A 23491-nucleotide genomic window follows, 5' to 3' on the forward strand; every position below is an offset into this window, starting at 1 on the left:
AGAAAACCCTATCTTTCGCTTTTCCATATTTTATAAATTATTGAGTACAAAACATAAGTATACCTACCGAATGTTGTCCATCATTTTTCTCAGAAACTATGAAAATTGTTTGAAATTTGCAAAGAAAATAGGTTTTCTAATTTTAATTTTCAAGGATCGAATCAATCAATGAAAAGTTGTAAATAGAGAAAAAAAGTGAAGCTTGGATGATGAAACTTATAGATGATAGTTTTCACCTGAATCTGAATCTCCCATTTTCAAAATTGAAACTTAGTTATGAAATTGTCTTGTTAATTATTAGTTTCAGTTATTGAAATATATTTTTATAGTCGTTATATTTTCTATTCGATGAGTTGGCACTGTCCACGTTTCTTACGTTCATTCAAGAGCCATCTATAATTTGTTTAAATCTTGGATTCACCATTTCTAGATTAAATTTTAGTATAGTAAAATATCGGTTGAAGAATTTGCCCCAAATTTTGCAAAAATGACATTTCGTTTTTCGAATCGGTGAAAGGTATTAGTGGATAGAAAAAATAATGGATTCTGGAGGATGATAACTAATGATAATGAACACAATAACTGTGGTATTCTTCTGATATTGGTCATGCCACATTGACACATCTGATTCCAATCCAAAGAAGATGTGACAGAAAATTCGTGATGAATCCAGAAATCCTGAAAATGCTTTGAAAAAATTATCGTTGATTAATTTATTTGTTGACTTATGTATATTATTGTAGAAATGGCTTGCTAAGAAGACCATGTAATACATTCGTATAAATAATAGTTATTTTGAATTTCATCGAAGTTCTTTTTATGTAGGATACGTTAAATGATTCCATCTGTGTGGTCAAATCCTTCCCCAATTTTAAACCAATTATTCAACAGTAGTTCAATATATAACTGACAGCTAAAACCTAGCAGACCAATATGGTCATAACTATAATTCATTGGCCTGAGTCACATGACGTATATACGTTACAACTACTTTCGTTACCCCACAGTAAATTAGATTCTTTTCCCTTAATTAGTTAGAACAAGGGGTAGTTTCGAAACCCTTACCTGATTCAATTCGTTTTTATCATCTGCTACTTTGGTTTGTAATTCAAATGGAACGGTAATTAAGAAACAGCTGTTAAGTCCATCAAGTTCATGCGAGCAAAGAGAGGTTTTTTGGCGAGATCAAACAAACTGAATTGGATTTTTTTCAATGGTCAACATTGCAAATTTTAGGCAATGCATCAATTTTCCTCTAAATATCCCGAAAAATAGATTGAATCACTAAAACAAATTCATCAATAAGTGATGATGGATTTGAAATCGAATGATATATAGGGTGTCCCAAATTCGATGCTCATTGAATGTATCTGGAGAACCTTAAGACCTTAAGACCTTAAGAAGGAAAAAATCAGTAAGAACCCGGATCTCTTTTTCTGAAATGATAATTATCAGAAATCGTAAAGATTTTGTTTCGTTTAAAGACGTTTCTGAAAAATTAGTATTTCAAATATTTCGCTATGTCTTGGTTTCTGTTCAAGATATTCAACAAATTCTAAAACTTTCTTCAATATTTTTTATGGTTTATTTATATCATACTTATAACAGATCGAAAGAATTATTCACCGTTTTAAAGGAGAGGGGAGTTTTTTCAATTGGCCACTCTGTCAGCCTTTTTCATTGTGAAAAAATTAGCAGCCTCACTAACAGCAAAAAAATATTGATATCTTTCTCAACTTTCGAATACACCCAAAAAAAGGCTTTTTTAATGAGAGTTTTCACTTGGAATAGCTGTCTTGGCACCTCTCACTTTTGAAGCTATCCTCTTTTGATATTCGACAAGTAGAAACTAAACTAAAAATTTCACGATCTACGTACGCTTCAACGAAAAATTAAAATTGTTGAAATTCACTTAAAAATAGTGGAAATTTTGCAGACACAGTTCGCAAAACCAAGGCACTTTTGGGTCGACGTGAAGCACCTTCTCGGCAATAGTGAAACTGGTAGAAAATTTTGAGCTGTTGGGACAGGTTAGTGATGTGAAAAATCGAAACCGTGTGCATCGCTCAAGAAAAACTGAGAATATTGCGGCTGAAACCTTTAATGTTGACTAAAACTCAGGTTTGACGATTCCTCGACGATAAAAGAAATGAAGCATTCGACAAATGACATTACACCGTATATTTTTTCATAAAGATACATGGTGTACTGTTAAAATAACGTGATATCTGATTTCTAGTTGGTATATTTCTCGTTTATAAAAAAATCTTCATTATATTGGAAAACCGAAGAAGTTCTTGTCGATAAGAAGGTTTAATTTGGAATAGCCTGCTATATTGGCAGCTGTCACTTTTGACATTTGACAGGTTAAAACAACGCCATTACTTAAAATTGAAAGATACACGCTATTCAAATCCACTGCAAAAATGATGAAACTATTGCAGTCCAAGATAGCAAAACTAGAGCACTTTTGGATCGTCGTGAAGCACCTTCCCGGCCAGCAATAGTGAAACTGGTGGAACAATTTGTGTTGTTGGGACAAGTTAGAGTTGTGGAGAATTGAAACCGTTTATGTCATCAAAGAAAACTTGAGAATATTGGAATATTGCAGCTGAAACCCATAATGTTGATTAAAACCCAGGTTTGTCGATTCCTCGACGATCAAAGAAATGAAGCATTCGACAAAAGACATAACACAGTATATTTTCATACTTTGGATTTTAGAGACACAAAAACACAAGCTGGTCGATCACCATTTAAGTCGAATATTCTCTGATTGGTTCCTTGAAATGACTCAAAATGATTTTCATGGTGAGGCCTATTTTCGCATCGGAGGATACGTTGATCGCAAAATTATCGAATTCAGTGCTAGGAAACTCCAAGAATGATTTTTGATTAGCCTCTTCATAATCCTCAACTTGTCACTGTAAGATGCGGTTTTTGGGCTCATAATGCGTTCCGACGTTACTTGTTCAAAAATAAGGCTAGTGCAACTGTTAAGGTGAATTGATTTCGCTTCTTATCGCAATAATCAGAGACGCTGTAAGACACATGGAACGAAACAATCTGAATTTTGCTAAAAAAGTTTCCTGGCCATGTTATTTTTCGAATAGGTCATCACATTCGGTCACCAAGATCTTGTGATTTAACATCTTTTTCTTTGGAGCCACGTGGAAGATTAGACCTATGTCAATGCTTCATCATAGAATTGATACCTACATAAGAGATGGAATTCGTGAAGTTATTGAGAACTAAAAGCTACAAAGGACTCCGCACGTTTTATATGGGAAATGGCTTTCCGTGAATTCAGCTGAATTTTTGATATGTTGTAGTTCTTGATAAACTGAGATGCTATCATCAATTTCGAGACATTCTGAGGAAAATGTCTTGGCACCCCATTGTCAGATTATCGAGATTTGTGAGAAACAAATCACATATCATATGTAAATGACATCAATAGTGATCACAATTGTGATCCCTGAGAATATATGATTATGATTTTCCCATTTTCCCCCATTACAGCTCGCGATGCCTGGTTATGAACATTTTGGCTAACATATTTGATATTATTGGACATCAGATATATGAGGATTCAGTTATTATGGTCTCTCTTAAAAAAATCTCACAATATGTCGTTTCTCGGTCATGTGAATTATTCTGGCGTTATCTTGTGGCATGAAAAGATGTATGGAAGATCGTGGATTTTGTATCTCATTTCATAGCCAATGTGGAGTAGTTTATAAAAAATTATCGATGGCGGTGCCTAATGTAACCAAGAAAGATCATTTCTCAGTCGGTTTCTGGCCGCCGAACATCCAAAATCCATCCAAACCAGAAATGAGAGCTCCCCGATTGATGAGCAAAAACCCCGAAAATTGCAAAAAATCCACTTTCAAAGCTCCATATCTCGAAAACTGTCCATTTTTGAGCTTTGTGGCTATGGACACTTCTGATCAGTTTATCAAGAACTACAACATATCAAAAATTCAGCCAAATTCACGAAAAAACATTTCCCATATAAAACGTGCGGGGTCCTTTGCGAATTGACAATGGAAAATTTCATGAAAAGGATATAGTGGTGCAACCGTAGCCGTGGCGTCCATTTGGCTGATATCGTTTTCCGTCCTTTTTGGCATGCATTCCTCTTCATACTGAAATAAACATACATACTCGATTTTTCTTGTATAGCAAAATGAAACTTCTTATTGAAAAACCCTTTCCGAAAAAACAAAATAACTTGCAGCAGTAATATCCCCAATGAGAGATCCAAAGCATAAGATTCTCTAGTGGTCAAAAAGGATCAGATAACGGAAAGATTCGCCTATCAGAATCGACAGCTAAAAGAGAACCCCAAAGTCCAAATCGCCTTCATCGACTTGCATCTTCAACGTGCGTTAACGAGCGTTCGAAGCTAATTTACCGAATCTTCGAGGGAAATCCGTCCCTGTCCCGTTCGCGTTCAATATAAAATTAAATATTTTCCGTAGGGCGGTCACGGAGAAGAGTCCCAACTTGCTCACCTATATTCCAGAGCACGTGCTGCCCCAGTGCATCCAACACGGCAGATGCCGTTTCACTGCCACCGAGAGCATATGGCCGATCAGCGGACAAGAAAAACGAAGAAAAAAAACCCTGTCTCATCTTATATAACCAGATAATACGACCTAGATTATGGTCTGGACCAGACGAAGAACAATGCGCACTCTATTATTTTTATTCCCGGTTTTATAAAACATGGTATTCTCAAGGTGACCGACAAGAAGACCATTATTGTTGGTCGAATTAAAATTATTCCCTGAATCAAGATCAAGAGTGGAATTTGGGGGGAAATTCCTGTTCAGATGCAGGCGACAGATGACCAGATGCAAGGAACAGAAAACCAAAAAGTTTTGTATTAATTGTTAATGTTTTAGCCCTTTTTAAGTTATTATAATGTTTAGTTTTGGCAACGTCGCGGATTCTGGGAATTCGAGACGTATGTTTTGTCAGATTGAAGAATTAAGATGTATCGGCGGTCGGAAAGAAAAGTTAAAGGTTGTTAGTATAAAGTTTTCGGTGTTAATTAAAACGGTTTTGATTATATTCACGGACATTTCAAATATATAAGGATTACAGTTCATTAGAAGGTCAGTTTGCATTGTATAAGTCCCATTTTGTTCCATTTCAATCCTTATACCCTGTTCCTTTACATCCTTATACAGTGCGGTGCTGTGTGGGAGCAGAGAGCAGTTTATATTGGTAAGATTATTATAACATCATTATTTTATTGGTTCAAATATAGGGAAAATGCAACATTTTTTGGTTCTTCGAGCACGGGTTTTTTGAACTTTAATTCAAGTTTCGGTTACATTTATTTTGGTTTCAATCGGTATACAGAGTTTCGGAACTCATTTTCAGTTCATTCTTATAATTTCATTTGGAAATATTAATTCAGTTTATTTTGTTCGTTCATACGGTATTGAGCGAAGTAAAAACGTGCGGTAGTTTTTTGTATTTTTTCAGCGGTTATCAAATACGATTCGAGTCCCAGAGTAAGCCTTGTTGCCAAGCGTACACAAAAGTATTCAATTCACAGTTTAGACTCGCGGGGTTAGTTTTCGAGTATTCTGCGCACTTGGCTTTCAACACAATGGGTGGAACGTCAACTGAACGGAAAATGAAGATGCTTATTGCTAAGAAAGAATCTTTATTTTCGATACTGCAGAATTTATTGGATTTGTCAAAATCATTAACAAGTGAAGTAGCTAAAACTAAATTTTTAACAATGGTCAGTTCAATTAATTCAACAAAGAATGACCTACTGAAAATAATAGATAATATAACAGAGCTCAGTTTTGAAATTAATGATGAGTTCGAACCAGACTTCAATATATTTAGAACCATTGATGAAATGTGTTGTCATATTCAATTTTCAGCGGCTAAATTGGAACGAGAACAAATTCAGAAAGATGTTTCTTCGGTTAATGTTGAACCTCAGGGAAGTTTGATACGTAATCTTCCTACACTACCGAAGATTGAATTGCCGGAATTTTCGGGAAATATTAGGGAATGGGAAACCTTTTATTCAATATTCAAGAGTTTGATACATGAAAATAAGTTACTTACGGATACTGATAAAGTGAATTATTTGGTAGGTCGTTTGAAAGGATCTGCGTTGACTATTTGTTCTTCATTAGCTCCTACTGGAGAAAATTATGAAATAATTTGGAATTCGCTTGTGGAAAAATATCAGGATAAGCGCGCTCTTGCAACTAATTATCTACGTCAAATTTTAGAGTTCAAATCGATACAGGGTGAGTCATCTAAGGGTCTCAATATATTTTTGGAAAAATTTGATTGTGCGGTACAGGCTTTGAGAAAGCTTAAGTTAGATGATATGTCGGACTTCATTTTAATGCATCAGGCCCTTTCTAAGCTTGATTCTGATACGGTGAGATCGTTTGAAATGACTATTAGGGGTAATGGAATACCTACCTATGAAAATGTGATTAAGTTTGTGAAGGAACAATCGAAAATTTTGGCTCTAAATCAGCAATCAACCACTAGTAGAGGTGATAGCTATAAAACTCGTGATTCGAAATCCTTTTTTGTACATCAAAATAATTCTTGTGTAGGAATGGATCGGTCGAATATATGTATTTTTTGTAATCGGAAAAATCATTCGTTGAGTAGATGTGATAAATTTAAACAACTATCGCCATCTAAACGATATGCTACAGTACGGGATAACAACTGGTGCTATAATTGTTTATCGCCAAATCACGGGGTGAGAGACTGTCCTTCAGACAAATTATGTTCAGAGTGTTCCAGAAAACACCACTCCCTATTACATTTGGGACGTACACAGGGTGAACTGGAAAAATATCCAAATTCGAAATCGGATTCGAATACAAATACGTTGGTTTCAACAGATAACAATTTTTGTGCTACTGCTTTGGGTGATCGGGATACTCATACGGTTTTATTGTCGACGGTTGTGGTAAATGTTTTGAACGGTTCGGGTGGTTTGAAGAAAGCTAGGTTTTTAGTAGATAGTGGTAGTCAAGTTAACTTACTTACTTATAGGTGTTGTAAGAAATTAGGATTGAAGTTTTCACAATGTTCAACATCAATTCATGGGGTTGGATTCAGTTCAAATTCAATTAAAGGTTTTACAAGTATTATTGTTTCGTCTAGGTATGATTTTACTAAGAAATATTCGATTGAGGCATTTTTAGTGGATAAAATTACGGATAAACTTCCAATAGCTAAAATTGATCGCGGTGTTTTAAAGAATTTTGGAAATATCCAATTGGCAGATGAACAATTTGACGAACCGGCTGAAGTTGATGGCATTTTGGGGGCGGATCTTTTCGCGATTATTGTGGGTAATTCGGTACCCTCAGCATCGGGATCTCCAGTGGCGGTACAAACGGTATTTGGTCATATGATTATGGGAAAGGTTCGTAAGTTAGAGTCAAAGGGGGAGTTCGGTGTATTCTTCAGTTTAGGGGAGGAGTGTCGGTTAAATGACTTGGTTAATAAATTTTGGGAGATGGAACAAGTTCCAAAGAATATTTTGCCGGACCCAGCAGAAGTAATATGCGAAAATTTGTTTTCGACATCTTTTAGTAGAGATTTTGAGGGACGTTTCACGGTAGCGCTTCCTTTTAAGAATTCTCCGAATACTTTGGGTAATTCTAAGACAACGGCATTGATTCGGCTCTATTCATTAGAAAGAAGGTTGGCGAAATTTCCGGAGTTTCGTTTGAGTTATAATGAGATAATGAAAGAAGCAATTCAGTTAGGTTATATGCATTTGGTTGAGGATGAATATTTAAAAGATTCAGAACCTGCGTATTACATTCCTCATCATGCTATTGTTAAACAAGGTAGTTCGAGTACGCCAATTCGTGTGGTTTTAGATGCTAGTACATCATCCGATAATGATGTTTCGTTGAACGACATTTTACATGGTGGTCCAAAACTACAAACCGATCTATTTTCTTTATTGCTGAATTTTAGGTTGTTTCGAATAGCGATTACAGCGGATATTCGACGAATGTATCATCAAATAAAATTAGTTGATCATCAATGGAGGTTTCAAAGATTGCTTTGGCGTTTCAGTCCTGATGATCCGGTTCAGGTATTTGAATTTAATCGTTTAGCATTTGGGGTAAAATCAAGTCCATATTTAGCTCTTCGTACTATAAAGCAATTGATAAAAGAAAATGGATGTAGTTATCCTTTAGCAACGAAAATAGTTTCGACAGATGTTTACATAGATGATTTGGTTTGCAGCATTCCTTCGGAAGAGGAAGCATTCAATTTGTATTCACAATCAGTGTCATTATTCGCAGAAGGAAAATTCGAGTTAGTTAAGTGGTCTTCTAACTCTCTCGATCTATTGAATTTAATTCCTACTGATAAAAAACTTGTTAATTCGGTAACATTTAAAACAGACACAAAAATTTTGGGTATGTACTGGAACCCGGAGACTGATTATTTAAAATTTTTCTTTCAAGTTCCAGATTCAAAATGTACGAAGCGTATAATATTGTCCACTGTGGCTCGATGTTATGATCCATTGGGACTTCTTGCACCATTTATATTACACTTAAAACTTTTGATAAAGGAATTGTGGAAACGGACTTTGGGTTGGGATGATGATGTAACGGAGGATATATCGAAAAAATGGTCAATATTGAGAAAAGAATGGCAGATACTTGAGCAATTTCAGTTTGCACGACATTCTGGTGTTGTGACAACGTCTCCTATTATGTTGATTGCTTTTGCAGATGCGAGTAAAGATGGTTACGGTGCGGTTGTTTACGTGAGAACAATCGGAGATGATGGTAAAATCGTTGTTAATTTATTATGCGCAAAATCTAAAGTATCACCGACTAAATTAATTACAATTCCTAGGTTGGAATTAGCTGCGGCTGTACTTTTATCCCAATTAGTAAAACGTGTTACAGAAGAGTATGAAAAACGAATTATCATCTCGAAAATAATAGCCTTTTCAGATTCTTCGACGGTTATTCAATGGTTGAATACTGTATTTCTAAAAGACATATATGTGGCGAATCGGGTATGCCAAATAAAAGAAAATTGTCCAAAAGCACAATGGTTTCACATCTCCGGAGTAACAAATCCCGCTGATATTTTGTCTAGAGGTTGTATTCCGTCACAATTAATTGATAATCCTTTATGGATGTGCGGTCCAATTTGGTTACAATCCTCAGACAGAGAGTGGCCTATCACTAGCGAGACTTGTTTAAGAGATTCTGAAAAGGAAATAGAGCATACTGGGTGTTATGTATCTATTCAAAATGTAGAGAATGAATCGTTTCACACAATGTTTTCGAGAGTTTCGTCGTGGATGTCTATTTTACGGATTACGGTTTGGGTACTTAGATTTTTGAAGAAGCTTCCCAAAAGGAAATTCATTATAGCAGATGATTTGAAAAGAGCGGAGATCGTATTGATAAAAATTGTTCAGAGTAAAGCCTTCGGATCGGAAATAAGGTTATTGAATACAGAAAAAGAGATCTATGGAAAATTACGCAAATTGACTCCTTTCATCCAAGATGGAGTTCTCAGGGTGGGGGGACGATTAGAAAATTCTTCGCTTAAGTTTACTAGCCAACACCCTATTCTACTTCCAGGCAAAGATCCTTTTACAGTTAAATTAATTCAATACTATCATAAAATAAATCTCCATACTGGTTCTTTTCTTTTAGAAGCGTTGTTGAGACAAAAATATTGGATAGTGGGTGGTCGTAATGTTATACGACAGCAAATACATGCCTGTAATCATTGTTTTAGGTTAAAGCCCAGAAATAATTATCCTCTGATGGCGAATTTGCCTGCTTCAAGGGTGAATTCTACTAAAGTATTTTCTCAAACGGGGGTAGATTACTTTGGACCGTTCGAAATATCACTCGGTAAAAATAGAAAAACGCAAGTGTATAAGGGATATGTTTGTTTGTTTATATGTATGAGCGTTAAAGCAGTTCATTTGGAACTCGTCAGTTCATTGTCTACGGATCATTTTTTGCAAGCCTTCAAACGGTTTATATCTCGAAGGGGTACTTGTAATGTTCTGTATTCAGATAGGGGCACTAACTTTGTGGGTGCTAAAAAAGTTCTTCGCGAAATTAATGAATTTATTAATTCGGACCAATTCATAACTTCGTTTCAAAATGAATTAGCTTTGAATGGTATTGAGTGGAAATTTAATACGGCCGGGGCACCCCACATGGGCGGTTTGTGGGAGAGCAATGTTAAATCGGCTAAGAATCTGATTTATAAGGTAATAGGTACTCAAATTCTAACTTTTGAAGAGTTCAGCACTCTTCTTACGCAGGTGGAAGCTTTATTGAATTCACGTCCTCTTTGTCGTCTGTCATCAGATTCAAGTGCACCGGAAGCATTAACACCTTCACATTTTTTGACAATGTCACCATTAAAATGTATTCCATCGCATGATTTGTCGGATATCAAGTTGAATAGGCTTGATCGTTTTCAACTGATTGACCGGATGGTTCAGGATTTCTGGAAGCGCTGGAAATTAGAGTATCTAACGACATTACAAACTCGGGAAAAATGGCATTTGAAATGCTCAAATATTGAAGTTGGCACGGTTGTCATATTAAAGTGTGAAAATTCGCCACCACTGCATTGGCCATTAGCGTTGGTCACAGCGGTCCATCCCGGAAAAGATGGTATAGTACGTAATGTAACGCTAAAAACGAGTAAAGGTACCTATACACGACCTGTAGTAAAGGTATGTCCTTTACCGACCCAGTAGTCAGAAGAGTTGACTACTATATATATTTTTTTTTGGAGGTTAGTTTTTGTTTCTTTTTTGGTGGAATTTTTTTTAACAAGTGATGATTTTGACAAGTTCATTTATGAAAGGTATTTGATTTCAAAGTGACTGAAATCGAGTTTTCAGGGCGGGGGGTATGTTTTAGCCCTTTTTAAGTTATTATAATGTTTAGTTTTGGCAACGTCGCGGATTCTGGGAATTCGAGACGTATGTTTTGTCAGATTGAAGAATTAAGATGTATCGGCGGTCGGAAAGAAAAGTTAAAGGTTGTTAGTATAAAGTTTTCGGTGTTAATTAAAACGGTTTTGATTATATTCACGGACATTTTAAATATATAAGGATTACAGTTCATTAGAAGGTCAGTTTGCATTGTATAAGTCCCATTTTGTTCCATTTCAATCCTTATACCCTGTTCCTTTACATCCTTATACAGTGCGGTGCTGTGTGGGAGCAGAGAGCAGTTTATATTGGTAAGATTATTATAACATCATTATTTTATTGGTTCAAATATAGGGAAAATGCAACAGTTAACATGTTCTGTTATAAATGTTTATTTGGTGTTCGAGTAATACCAATCAAAAATCTTCCGAAGAACTCATCCATAGGGGACAACACTAACACTCTAACTTTTTGTTTGTGATGATTTCTGATACGATTTGATTCAACTGAATTGAAGAATTCAATTTCAAATACACGGTGTTCCTAAATTGGAGGTACAAACGGAAATGACAGTTTTCTCAGTTCATTTCAAGACAAAAATCCCAATTAACATCATCTCAGTCTTTCTACCCTCTAGAGGGTGCAATGATACTAAATATTGCGGGTATTTGTTTGAATTTGTTGCCTCCACGCGCTTCTGTCTTGGGCCACTTGGTCCCAATTAACATGGGCCCGAAAAACCTTAGTTTTCGAGATACAGAATGTTTAAGTTTGATTCAGTTCAAATTTAGCATAGATATTTCAACTCAATGTTTTCATCATGTGATATGCTAATTTTGCATGCAGATCGTTATATTAACTTTTTTGAAATAGAAACATAAATTAAATTTCTATAAATCCTAATAAAATAATAATAATAAAAACATAAAGTTTCTTAATACTTCAGAAACCTCCAGGCTTTGTTTGATTTTATAATTTTCCATCCAGGATCCAAGACACATGAGCCATCTTATAGGTTTGTCGCCTAACCTATCGCGTGTTATTGTGACTGTAATAGCAGCTCTGGAAAATTGTCTCTCAACGGGAGCTCAAGATGTTGGTTTTGACAAAAAAATCCTTGGTCATTTTGGCCAACTTTGGAAAGATATTTCTGAAACTGCCAAAATCTACCAATAGATTTCATAATAATGTGAGAAAACTACTAATGAACTCACAGTGGCGAATGCTTCAGTCTCTCGGCGCTCGAGGAATCCCCTTATTTGGCCTAAGCATGCGAGATTGCAGAAATATATGCCGTGCGAAGCGTGCCTATCGAGCTCAAGTAATATCAAGTCAAGCAAAAAATATCTAAAATCAAGTCAAGTCAAGCTCAAATATGTAATTTTTCATGAGCTTGATTTTCGAGTCAAGTAGTTGGTTAAAATGTCAAGCTTCTTGGCTTGATGAATCTCTTACCCAGATATTCAATATGCAAAAAAATTATCTGTAGACGAATATTAAAATTTTCTTGGATAAGATTTTTACCTCGATGCAATCTGTTAATAGATCGAAAAAAAAAAAACAATTGAACTTTCTAAGCACTATGATTTATTTCCTCGTGTTTTTTCATTATTATGGGAGAATTGTTCGAAAATTCTGTTAACTCGCATTTGTTCACACTTTTTCAGTTCCATATTCTTTCAAATTATATAATTATCAATATCCTTATATCTACTAGCCATATAAAATGTCAGAAAAATAGTGTATTTCTCGATGAAAATTTTTAAAACTATATTGGAACCCCCTTCAGGAAAGAATTTTCAGTACTGGATATTTAGATATTAGAACTCCCTTCAGGAAAGAATTTTCAGTACTGAATATTTGGACGGATATATTTGGAGGAAAAAATTAACAATAAGTGATATTTGTTTTAATTTTTTTATATCCTTAGTAATCTAAATATTTTTTTATCAGTTTGTCAAGTATACTTCATTTAGTTCACAGTTATCAACTATTACCCCTAAGCCTTATAGACTAGATCTCTGGGTACGCCTCTGGGTTATTGATGAAACAAGATTTCCAATGATTCAGCACATACATTAATTATCGAAATGAATTGCTTGCGCGAAATTTTATTTCTCAGGGTGAATCTAAGCAATAAAAGAGAAGATGAACAAGCACGCTAAACTTAAATTTCTCACTTTGGTTTTATTTTTTCTATGCTTCAATCTCAAGATTTTGCGGTACGTACATTTCGCTATGAGTATATTTTTTCCACATAGTTCATAAATGATAATCGTCATTGTTCTTGATGAACGACCATTTAAAATTGTCCTGGTCGATTCGTATGATGTAAATCAAATTATTATAATCGGAGAATTTCCAGTTGAGAAGCATGATGTATAGTTGCTGCAGCAATTTGAAGCCTGAGTCTTATATGCCCATCACATTAATCAGTCTGCACACTAATCAGTCATACCACGTAATCAGTTTCGGATTCGATCCACCAAGGAAATATCTTTAAAAATTATCCGAGGCAAAGAAGGACCATTAAAGAAAGATGCATAAAATTTTTATCGTGTCATTATCAATTAATTCGTGAAATGTCTAGGATTTTTGGTAAATCGCCTTGAGATAAAGAATAATCATAGAAAATATTCTAGATTTTCATTTAGGTAGTAAAATTTTGACCACTATTAAATTTCTATAATTTTATCAGGTTTTATATGTTTCCGAAAAATCTCCCGTCTACAGCTACAACTTCCAGAAGATAATTTACAGAAAAATTTTTGACATTTTCCTCGAAACGATTCGGAAAGTTTTCATGAAACCGTAGTTTTCCATTAGAAATAATAATTTCACGTTACAATGGTATAACGTTCAGAGGCGTAACCAAGAAAGAATGATTTTGCTTCAACTTGTCATTTTGGTCTTTCGCTTGAAGCCATCTAGCTACTGAATTTGGCATAAATATTCCAATTCAAAGTTTTCATCTTGTGATATGCTAATTTTGAATACAAATCTACAGGGCGATAATTTTTCTGGAATGGTGGCCACTTCTTTTCTCCAGAAATTTTTTTGGTGGACCACTGGTAGTTTACAAAAATGTAAAAAAAAAACTTTGCTCTTTTGATTTCTTGTATTTCTGTCGTATCTGCTACCGATTTCTATGAAAAAATTGAGAACAATTCTCTAGTACCTAATTATCAGGAAATTATAAATTATTATAAAGATCCACATAGTGAGCTATGAATAAAAATTATAGTTTTTTGTACTTTATATGCATATGTATGCAGCAAAAATTCGATAATCTATCATCGCAAAAGGTAGGACTACAAGAAAACCTTTTATCTTGAAAACAAAGCGTTTGCGGACCCATGGTTACATAACTTATTTTTCTAAAAATTATCCAAAGAATCTCTCATTTTCTTCTGTACCTCCAATTTACCCTGAATGGATATTTCATTGGATAAGTAATTCATAATATCAAATTGATTTGAACTTTTCCAGAAAATAAAGTGCGTTAACCACTTAGGGAAACTAACTGCAGCTTCGATCAAAATGAAAATTTGCATTTTTTGGTGGAATGATCATCGCTTCATCAGCACCATAGAAATATTAGGTGTACAACCTTGTTTCCGCCGTTTTACAATAGATGGCTGTAGCGGTAAGTGTAGTAGATGTCAAACAATAGGCTTAGATAATTGTCAACATGATGCCATCAAAATATTAGTCGATTTGTGTCGATAAATTTATTCTCGATTGAACATGTCAGCTTACGAGCCAAATTCTCATAATTTGCGGGAGGTTTCAATTTTCTGCTTTAATATGAAGAAATCTGCTGCTGAGGCTTAACGAATACTGTCTAAAGCTACGGTGATTTTGACGTCGAAGTCCAGCCGGGAGGTGGAAGAGAGAAGGTTATCGAAGATGCAGAATTGGAGGCATTACTTGATCAAGATTCGTGTCAAATGCCTCGTTAAATGCAACAGGAATTGGCAGGATGATTGTTCCATCTTCATTGTCATTTCAAAACACCTGAAAGTCAGATTCTAAAACAAGGAAATTGGGTGCTGTACGAGTTGGAGCCGGGATATATTAAACGGCGTTTGTTTGCTTAAGAACAGCTGCTTGCAAGGCAAAGACGGTTCATTACGATAATCCCAAGCGCAGAAAATCATGGGGATGTCCAGGCCGTGCTTCCACGTCGATGGCCAAACCGAATATTAACGGTTTCAAGGTCATGCTCAGTATTTGGTGGGACCAGCTCGGCGTAGAGTTGTTAAAACCGACTCAAACAATTGCATGTGATCGTTATCGAATGAAATTAATGCGTTTGAGACGAGCATTGCAATATAAACGTCCAATACAACGAGAGACATGAAAAAGTACTTTTACATTCGACTTCATGTGGCAAGAGTGGTCAAGACATACTTAGAAACGTTGAAATGGGAAGTTTCACCACATCCGCCGTATTCTCCAGCCGTTGCTCTCTCGGACTATCACTTGTTTCGATCAATGGCACACAGCCTGGCTGACTAGCACTTACGATCTTATGCAGAAGTAAAAAATTGGATCGATTCGTGGATCGCTCCAATCGCGTTTTTTCAACGCGGGCTTCGTACGCTACCCGAAAGATGGAAGAAAGTAGTGGCCAGCGATGGACAATACTTTGAATCATAAATGTATAACCAGTTTTTTCCAATATAGCCTCGAATTTCGGAAAAGAACGCCAAAAGTTAAGTTGTACGCCTATGTATATCGCAAGGAACTTACTAAATGTTTTAGATCAGAATCATAATTGACATTTCAGAATTTTTATATCAAATGACAATTTCAAGTTATGTACATTTCGAACTGAACACATAATCAGAACTGTACAATATTCAAGAAAAATATTGAAGAAGAAATACCCAATATTTCTGTGATTAAAAATTCCATCGATTAGAGATTACCACGAGTAAAATTTACAGTCTTTTTTTTTTAGATCATCATTCGTTTTTCAGTCTCGAGGTGTTTGCTTCAAGCACCTCAGTTGAGTTATGAAATAAATCGACTGACAAATCATGAAAATTCAATCACTTGTGGTAATACTATTGACAATTTTTATTTCCACTACGGACCACGAAAGATTACATTGATAGGAATGCGATGGAATAGAATGGAAACAAATAGTGGATAATAATTAGGGAACGTTTATTTAACCCGAGGATGAAGGAAAGGACCACATTCTCAATCAAAATTAGTACGATCAAATGAAAAGGAGAATCAACCACTTTGGAAAATACAATATTTCCTAACTTATAGGGTTGGGTTTTGTTTGTTCAGTGTTTGCTCAAGTAACCCCCACTATTTTTGTATGTACGTACAATCGACTGAAATAATAAAAAATATAGGTTCTAATTTGAAAATCTTGAGTTTTGATGAATTTGAGTTGTCCAAGTTCATGATCTTCTTATAAACACCCTGTATATTTTTGGTCCAAACCGAAAACAGTATCAAAAATACTACGTATCTGCAGAATCTAAAAAAAAAAAACAAAAATTTTCGAAAAAAACTTTTTCTGCCGAAAAATTAAAAAAATGTGAGTCCTCATTGTCACCATTTTTTTTCATAAGAATCCCACTAAGTCATGAATCGTCAAGTTTATACCCAAGGTATGGCATAATGCCGAAATTGACATCAAAAAAGATATCTTATGATGCAATAATACACTGGGGGTGCCATTTGAAATAAGGAAGTAGTAGTCTGTTTCCAGTATAACCGGAAGTTGTAGAAAAACTGAAAATATTTTGGGAAGAAAGATAATTGTCTCAAACCACAACATGCAAATTTTCAGCACAAAATCATGATGAGTTTTCCATAAACATCACTATGAATAAGAGTCAATTTCTGAATATTCATAAAATGAAGCGCAAACAAAATTATACCTAAATGAAAACCCATCCGAAGGAGACGGAATAGATGAAGTAAATGTTCCACCGACTCTTATATCACCTGTGAACCTTCTCTACCTGATCCAGTGCGAAAGAACAACCTGACTCCATCGAATTGTAATGCAATGGCTTTTTTGTTCTTGCCTCCTGTACCTTTCTGCAACGAAAGAATCCATTATTGTTTCCTTACAAACAGGGTTTTGAAATTAAACGATATTTCTCGGAATTCCTGCACTCTAGGACCATTATTTTCGGTTCTAGACGGGATCAAGACAAAAAGAGGACATTGCTGAATTAATTCGGATAGTGGAGGATAATTACTATACCATCAGGTTCTCTCTGCAGAATTCGACAATGATTCAGACTTGAGCAGGACTGTTTCTTGACGGAGTCCTTGAAGCGGCGGCTGAAGATATCTTCGAGGCGTTTCTTTTTATCCTGTTCCAGATAAATATCAGTTAGGTTTCTTATTTCCAGTAATGAACCATGTGGAATGCCTAGGATCTGAAAATTTTTCGAGAATAGGATATTTTGAAACAGATTGAGTTTCTTTTCGTGATGGGATCAAAAATCGAGAGCTCGTTACTTTGTAAAGCCCGAATCCGAAGGCAAAGGGCTGTTACCAAGGTACGAGCTCGAAAAATTTGTCATAAATTATGAGGCATTTGTCATTGTCCAAGAAATATTCGGCGGAAAATTTTTTGATTTTGTTGAAATGTAACTAAACATTAGATTCTTTGCTGTTCTCTTCTATAGATGATCTATTACCTTTGTATCGTATGCATCTCGAGCTGATTCAATTACTATATTGTTAAACGGGTCAAAAATAATGATACAATGATTATAATACTTTTCTCTAATTCTGTGGTTATTCCGTTCATTCTTCCACATCTTGTAGAACAAAATCGTGCGAGAATATATCAGAAACGCACAGTTTTTATGGTTATATTTTATTATTCTATGTTGGCACTCCGAACTTTCCGCTACGGCTTTATCTGTCAATTCATCAAATTGCCTTAAAGAAATTAGTTCTGCCAACCAACATTTTTCAATGCAAAAATCACTAAATTATATTTATGGAAATATTTCATTAATTTCAATGAAAATGCAATGAATTAGAGAAAATAATGTATAATACTCATACAGAAAGCTCATTCTACCACTCGTTCATTCCAAAACTCGTCACTTCGTGGCTCGTTTTTGAATTTTGAACTCGTGGAAGAATATCAATGCCTTCTGCACTTGTATTATAAATAATTATTTTGCAATAGTTGCACAAAACGTTTCACGTTGTCTTCACCGTTGCTTCTTTATATTTGGTCCCGTCTTTCTTTTCCATATTGACCGCCCAATCTTTTAGTATCAAGGTCAATTCTTTTAAGCTTCTATGTTCATTCAATTCATATTCTCTTTCGCAGCAAAAATTTATAAATAATCCCCAAATATATTTGCGACTGTATGTTGTATTTCTGGGAATTTTTCTTTGATTAGCCCATTTATACTTTGTTAAATTTTGAATATACGCATTGACAAAACGTGACGTTCTGAAATTTATTTGGAATGAAGTTGTCAAACTCAATCGTGTTGTCATAGTAATTGATAATTGTACTGAATGTAATTATTAGTCTTATGTTAACATAATTGGGTGAAATTGTTTCATATGGCACAAAATGACAAAATTTTATAGGTTGTTAGAACTTTCAAAGACTGCTAAAGAATATAGCTCTCCTTATGTCAAATTTGTTCGCAGTATATTGGTATCCCATCACTTGATATAAAATAATAATACTACAACACCTAGTTTTGTAAGCATTTTGACTGAATTTCATTCTAAAACTTGTTATGCAATGAATACTGCGAAAATATTTCGAAAACATTAAGAATAAAATCTATCCGTGCTCCGAATTGATTATCACATACATATATGCAGTTTTTAAAACGTCATATTCATTTTTAAACCACACGACTAAATATTCAATGTTTGAACATCAGAGTAATAAACATAGATAGAGGAAGCATATGTCATTTTCAGTAAGCAAATTTTGTTTCCAACATAAACTATCAAATTTGTCAAGAAGCGCGCGGAAATGAAAACATAACAGTGATACGAAATTTAACTCAATTGGCAAGTTTCTCCAGAAAGAACGCACTTCGTATATCCCATAGCGAATCAACGTTTCATATTGACTCAAAATATATTGAGATGAATATCTAAAAATATCAGAAATCCAGAAAACACACTTCAAGCGCGCCAAACGACGTGAAATAACCGATGACACTAGGAGAGCAAAAGTTGCCAAACCTTGGATTTCAGCAGGTAGATACAGAAAATAATAAATATTCTGCTTAATATTAATTCGACAATTAGGAAAAATTTCGGATTCCAATTATTCAAATTTGCATATTTAATCGGGAATCACTCAAATAAAAATATTATATAATGTACCTTCAAAATGATATAGGAAAATTGTGGATTTGAAAATATATCACAATCTTACAACATAATCTAACCATGTTGGAGACATGTAAACATTGCGTATACTTCCTCTATCTATGTTTATTACTGTATGGTTGGAACAAACAACATGGGTGCATCAAGCGAATCAGATTTGAAAGTCCAAAATACTTAAAAAAAAAATCACTATTTTGCTACTTTTTTTAGATAATAAATTGAACCTAGACGGAAATCTTCGCGGTAAAAATGAATAATATTGTCCGAAAAAAAAATTTCAGTTAACAAATCATGAAATAAAAATAAACAACATAAAGTAGTACAAGCATAGTATAAGGAAAGGATAGCCAACCGCCGTTTGACGGCAAGGAAATAGTCACCAGGGGTCGCTACTGTAGTTGGATTTGGATTTGGAGAAGTACCTCGATAATAGATGGCACTGAATCCCGAGCTACAGATGGCGTAGAAATAAAACGATAATTCATTCAGTGGCGTGGTTGAAAAGGGGTCGCATGACATTGCCAACAATTTTTATGTTATTATTAAGTTATCACAAATACACGCCACTGGCGTAAATGCTTATTACAGAGCAGAAAAAATATCAAAATATAGAAATCTTCTGACCACTCTATTTCAAATATTTTAGTTCTTCAAAATAACACCGATTTTTTCAGTGGGCTCCACTTTACGGACCAATTTTTTACAGTAAAATTCGAGTAAAACGTGAGTACAACTAGATGGCACTCAACATCAACAAAATCGAAAAAAGCACTACACTGGCTTACTATCCTTTCCTCATACTATGGTACATGATACAGCAGACGATAATATACTTGACCTTTTTTCTAACGACTGAAGGTAGGTATATTGTGGGATAAAAAGAAGTAAAAACCATTGTGTAAAACTTTCAGTGTTTTATTATCTGTGCCCCTGTATATTGCATAACAGTGCAGCATTTCGCGCCTTGCATCATGAAATGTGAGAAGACCCTTTCCTACGTAGGAGGAGTGGGACAGAAATATTCACCAAATGTATACCTGTCTTCCAATCAATTCTCACTATGCCAGAGTTGTTTACCGAGTGGTACATGCAGACTATAGGGTAGGAACGATAAAAAGTCGTTTATTTCACCGGTCAGGCTCACTAAATAAGGGAGCACAATACCTGGGTCCCAAATAAATAATGCTATTTCACATAACCATATTCAACGGACCGTCTTGTCGTATTTCGGAATAACATACGATTTTATAATATGGTCGGACAAGAACAGCTTCATTTTTCGTTGTTGATCACAAATTTAACTGTATAACGAATTTTGATACAACGGATTGAACGCTCCAAGGCGTACATAAAAATTATTACATTTGGGAAAATATTTAAATATCCTTAAGAGATTGAAAATTTTAAATATCAGAGAAAGCACAACAACAAATAAATTTCAATTAAAGAAATATTGGAGAGGCACTGAAGGAGTTTCGGGAGTCACTGATTTATTCCTTAAGACAGGTGCGTATCGACGAGGGGGTTTACTTGGGTATTTGGAAATTGACAAGAGGGGTTTTGAATTCAACAACTGAGTTGAATTCGATTGAATTGATTATTTATGCTTTCAGAGTAGTTGCCAAATATCTGAGTACAAAAATTATAAAAATTATTATCATGCTACTATAGAGTCAAAATTGATATTTGGTGTTATTTTCTATGGTTCGGGAAATATTCAGCCATTGTTTATACTACAGAAAAAAGCTATAAGAATTATAGAAAAATTATCATTCAGAGAATCTGTAAAGGATATTTCAAAAAGAACGGCATTTTTACACTTTATGCATTGTATATTCAAGAATGTTTAATATTTTTTCATAAACATAAAGATCTGTTTTTTCCATATCTAAATCTCAAGAAAAATTATGACACAAGAACACTATCATACAATTTACCAAAACATAGTCTTTCAACAACTCAAAAGCAAACAGAGTACCGCTGTTTAAAGTTTTTTAATAAATCACAAAAGATTGATCAACTTAAAAAAAAAGTTTTTAATTTATTATTGAATATAGAACCATATAGTATGGAAGATTTTTTTGAATGATTAAGAACCTCATTTCTTGTTTTGACACTCTTTCATTTCTCTTCTTGTTTGTGACTTGAATTGTTTTGAAATAAAGATTAAGGTACTGTTACTAAGATCTATGGAGACAGAAAGAGGAATGGTACCAAACCTTCCCATTTCTGCCGATCTGCCAAGGGCATCGCCAGAAAAGCCCTTCAAAGTTTAGAAGCCTTGAAAATCATTGAGGCTGTCCCTGAGGGAGGTAGAAGAATCTCTCAACAAGGCAGGAGAGATTTAGACAGAATTGCTGCTCAAGTCAAAGCCTCTGAGAGGAGAGCACTCAAGGCTCAAGTCTTGACTTTGTAGAATATTTCATTTTAATTATTATAATTTATTATTATTATTAGAAAACATTCATTTGTTTATGTCGCCGAACTTATTGATAAAATTTTGTCCCGAGTCACTTTCCTAAAAAATTGCTGGATTGTGCATTTATTTCTTGATTTAAGAAGATAAATAATAAGAGAGGACCGGAATAAAAAGTTTACCAATGAAAGGTTTCATTTTGAAATAAAAAAAGAAAACAGTGTATGTCCTCGATCACGATAAACCAATTTCATCATTAAAGGTTTGATTCGTGTTGTGGAGCACTGACATTGATCTATATTTTACGTGACCCAAAAAAAAAAATTCTAAAGGTGTTAAATCACCAGATCTTATTGTCGGTGGAGTATAAGACGGTCAGGAAAATTTTCTTGCAAAATTGCGATTGTTTCATTACTGTGTGGCATGTAGCGCCGTCTTGTGGAAGATAAACGTCATAAATATTTCTCAATTCCGGCCATAAAATTATCAATCATAACTAGGTAGCGCAATCCATTGGTACAGGAAGACAAATCGCTCCAAATGATCTTATTGAAAAATCTGGATCTGCATGTTGTTTTCGCAAAATTGAATTTTGTTGGGGTGAATAATTATGCGAGTAATATTTTTGCACGTAAACAATTGCCATTGTTCACTAAGTAATGCAACATCGAAGATTTCTTAACTGAATTGACAAACTTGATTTTGTCAGAAACGTACCCATTTGGATAAAAACAGCCATATCTTTTTTCTTTGAATAACAAATTACTTGTGTGATACCTCTTTGAAATCACTATAAAATAGACAATTTATTGGTGTAATGTGCAACAGTAGCTTGGTACATTTTGGTTCCACTACAATGGGCTAAACTTCATGAACAAAATAATCCACTACCAAAATTTCCAATAAAAATATTTCTCACAGCCCCCCTTTAAAATGTTCGGAGAATGTTTTCAATGTAAACGTTAAAATCATTCCTCAGCAATATTTTACTGAAAAAATTAACCAAAAAGGTGTAAAATTTTACCAACCGTAAAAACAAAACTATTGAAAGGGGCAAAAAGTCATTATTTTCAAAAAAACATAATATCTCGAAAACGGTAAGACTTTTATAATGGGAATTTTGTCATAGCAGGTGGGTTAACCTTTGATCTACATTCTCCCTCGGTTTGACGTGGTCTTTACGGGACAACCTTTATGATTTCTTCACTAAATGTTAAAATGTGTATTCTAAAAAAAAGTTGCAGAATCGGCTTCTATTCCAACACGAATGCGAAATTCGAGCATAAGTGTTGGAATTGCCTTCCGCAACGAGTATTAGACGATATTTTCTCTATTTCAGCCAAGTTTTGTGAAATATTGTCGAAATTCGATGAAAAATTCAGATTATACGTCCTAGTGACTTTTGTATTGTATCTTGGCAGTTGATGTGACTGTAACGAAAATTGACAGATTACGGAATTAAAATTTGAATCGTACGTTTCGAGTTCTGGAATAATTCATAATTACTCATTAAATTCATGGATTATATCTGACAAAATCGATTATACACCACCTGAATTAAAATTAATTGCGAATGGAGTTGCGAATCATTTCACTCTATCCAAATTATATTATATTGAAAACTGAAGTGTGTTGAAATTTGATAGGATCGGAAGTCAGTGTAGACAACCACAAAACGAAAAATATAACTGAAAACAATGCAACAAGTTCATTACAGCACTGTTTTTAGCAATGTA

At 34.5% G+C, this 23491-nt stretch overlaps 1 protein-coding gene across 8 annotated transcripts in view; it reads right to left on the reverse strand.

The window, feature by feature from the left end:
- LOC123679041 (voltage-dependent L-type calcium channel subunit beta-2) overlaps positions 1 to 23491 on the reverse strand; it is a 254751-nt gene that overhangs the window by 145359 nt on the left and 85901 nt on the right. The gene's annotated exons all lie outside the window — the stretch shown is intronic.

This window comes from Harmonia axyridis, chromosome 4 (genome assembly GCF_914767665.1).
Source record: "Harmonia axyridis chromosome 4, icHarAxyr1.1, whole genome shotgun sequence".
Classification (NCBI taxonomy): Eukaryota; Metazoa; Arthropoda; class Insecta; order Coleoptera; family Coccinellidae; genus Harmonia; species Harmonia axyridis.